The sequence below is a fragment of the Jaculus jaculus genome, chromosome 16, assembly GCF_020740685.1.
Source record: "Jaculus jaculus isolate mJacJac1 chromosome 16, mJacJac1.mat.Y.cur, whole genome shotgun sequence".
NCBI classification, from domain to species: domain Eukaryota; kingdom Metazoa; phylum Chordata; class Mammalia; order Rodentia; family Dipodidae; genus Jaculus; species Jaculus jaculus.
Window position 1 is genome coordinate 7,204,261 of NC_059117.1, and position 2,411 is coordinate 7,206,671.

The window sequence follows — 2,411 nt, forward strand, 5'->3', positions numbered from 1 at the left end:
TGTAATCACCTTCAAGCTGTTGGATATTTAGATCACCCAGATAATCCATTCACATCCATTCCTACATAAGCTGATGTGCCCAGGGTTCTGAAATATAACAATACTGTACACTAGGTGAGCCACTAACTGGTCTTCACACAAGTGGGATCATGAGGTGCATAGACGTTCTGTAGCTGGCTGTGCCAACTATCACATTTTATAAAGACTAATCTGTGTTATTGTGTCAATGGCTTATCTTTAATTGAACTTTAGAGCACTCTGTGACTGTATCACAATTGGTTTATCTATTATCTCTTTATTTGCATTTAATGTGTTTCTAGATTTTACTTTGACTATTTTCATTAATATGCACAAAAATTCTGCGAGTATTTATCAACACAATCTTGCAACCACCTTGGATTTTCATAGTCTGGAATCTTAACCCCCTTCAGTTTTTAATTATATATTGAAACCTTTTATTTTGATGAAATACAATTCAATATTTTTGTTTATGTTCATGCTGTTCATAGTCTAAAATCATTTGCATTCACTAACATTGCAATTGTTTTCTCTATATTGTCTTCTAAAAGATTTATAGTTTTACTTTCATATACCTCAGAATCTTCTCCATCTTAAACTAGATTTTGAGTGTGACAAGAGGGAATGGTCAATATTTCATGGAATATATTTATATCTAGGAGTGGTTGGATAATTTATCACCATCTAATTGAGTTCATTGAAGGTAACATACAAAGTAATTTTAAAAATCCCTTCTGCTATATTTGTATTTATTTTCTGTGCTGAAGTCAACTATTTTTAATTCAGTCATTGCTATATTAGGACTCAAGCCTGCGCAGGGGCCAAGCTGATCATCTCTGTATTGTTCCAATTTTAGTATATGTGCTGTCAAATCAGCTTGTCGGTGGAAAATGTTTATTTTGGGTTACAGTCTACAGGGAAAAGCTTCATGATGATAGGGGGAAATGTATGGCATAAGCTGAGGTTGGACATTACTTTTGCCATAGCAGGTTGCCAACAGCATAAGGAAGTGAGCCAAACTAACACTGGCAATATAGGGTCAACGCAACCTCAAGGTGTGCCCCCAGCCACACACCTCCTTCAGCAAGTCTCCACCTCACAAATTACTTCACCCTGGGTTCAAGCATTCAGAACATATGGGTTTGTTAAGGACATCTGATCCTAACCACCACATATAATAACAATGAAATGGTGCAAGTCAAGACTAATGGTGAAATTATTACTAGTGAGATCCATATTATGTTATAAGGAGAAAAGATATGACTTACTTATGAATAAAATAGAGTTTTAAAAAAAGCAAAAGGAAGACTAAACTTCAGTGACCATACTGAACATTGCTTTAAAGTCTGAAAAAGAAATTGAAAGTATCTTTAAAAAAGGAAAAACTATAGAACTCAGCAACCCAAAGCAATAAATAATCAATTTTCCCAAACAAAAATAAATAAAACCATACATAACTACATAACTATAAAACTATCCATAACTATATAAAAATGCATAAATAAAACTATACCAGAAGGTCTGAGCCATTGAAAGGAGAGCTAAAGAAACCATGGGTAATGAGACAGAGAGAGGCAGAAAGTAATATATGAACTGGTTAGGATAACTGAGAAAAAAAGAAACTTAACATTGATCAAAGAGAAATAATGGTGCTGAAATGCACAATACCTAACTTACAATAGTTTGTCCTGAAACAGTGATGCCCACACGTGATCCCAGAACTCAGGTGTGCTGGAAGAACGGTCACTGCCTACTCCAGGCCAAAGTGATCTGCACAGCCAGCAACAAGTCAACCGTTGCCGCACAGCTAGAGCTACCTCCAAACAGAGCAAAGCAGACCAGAGTCTGCCCCACGCGCGTATCTGCTGTGGTGGTTTAATCCAGATGTCCACCATAATTTAGGTGTTCTGAATACTCGGTTCCCAGCTGGTGGCAATTGGAACTTAAAAGCCTCCTGGAGGCGGTATATTGTTGGGATGGGCTTATACGTGTTGTACCCGCTTTCCCAGTGTTTCGCACACTCTCCTGTCCCTGTTGTCCACCTGATGTTGGCCAGGAAGTGATGTCCACCCTCTGCTCATGCAATTATTTTTCCTGCCATCATGAAGCTTCTCCTTTGAGCCCATAAACTAAAATAAACCTCTCCTTCCCAAAAGCTGACCTTGGTTGGGTGATTTCTGCCAGGAAATAGGAACCTGACTGCAACATCTGCATATGAGAGAGAACATGCAGTGTTTGTCTTTCTGGGCCTTTCAAACATTTCTTAGTATGATTTTTTTTTCCCCATAGGAAATGCCAAGAGGGCCCTCAGAGGGGTGGGGGCAGGGAGCAGGGAACTGATGTACTAACATATGATGTGTTTAAACAAGTTTCTACTTAGTAAAGAAATGTAC

The 2,411-nt window shown here is 38.0% G+C and overlaps 1 non-coding gene across 1 annotated transcript; it reads right to left on the reverse strand.

Moving 5' to 3' along the window:
* Positions 1 to 787: 787 nt before the first annotated feature.
* Positions 788 to 896, reverse strand: LOC123455419. Its single transcript, XR_006633900.1, has one exon. It is a non-coding gene; the product is annotated as a U6 spliceosomal RNA (small nuclear RNA).
* Positions 897 to 2,411: the final 1,515 nt, after the last annotated feature.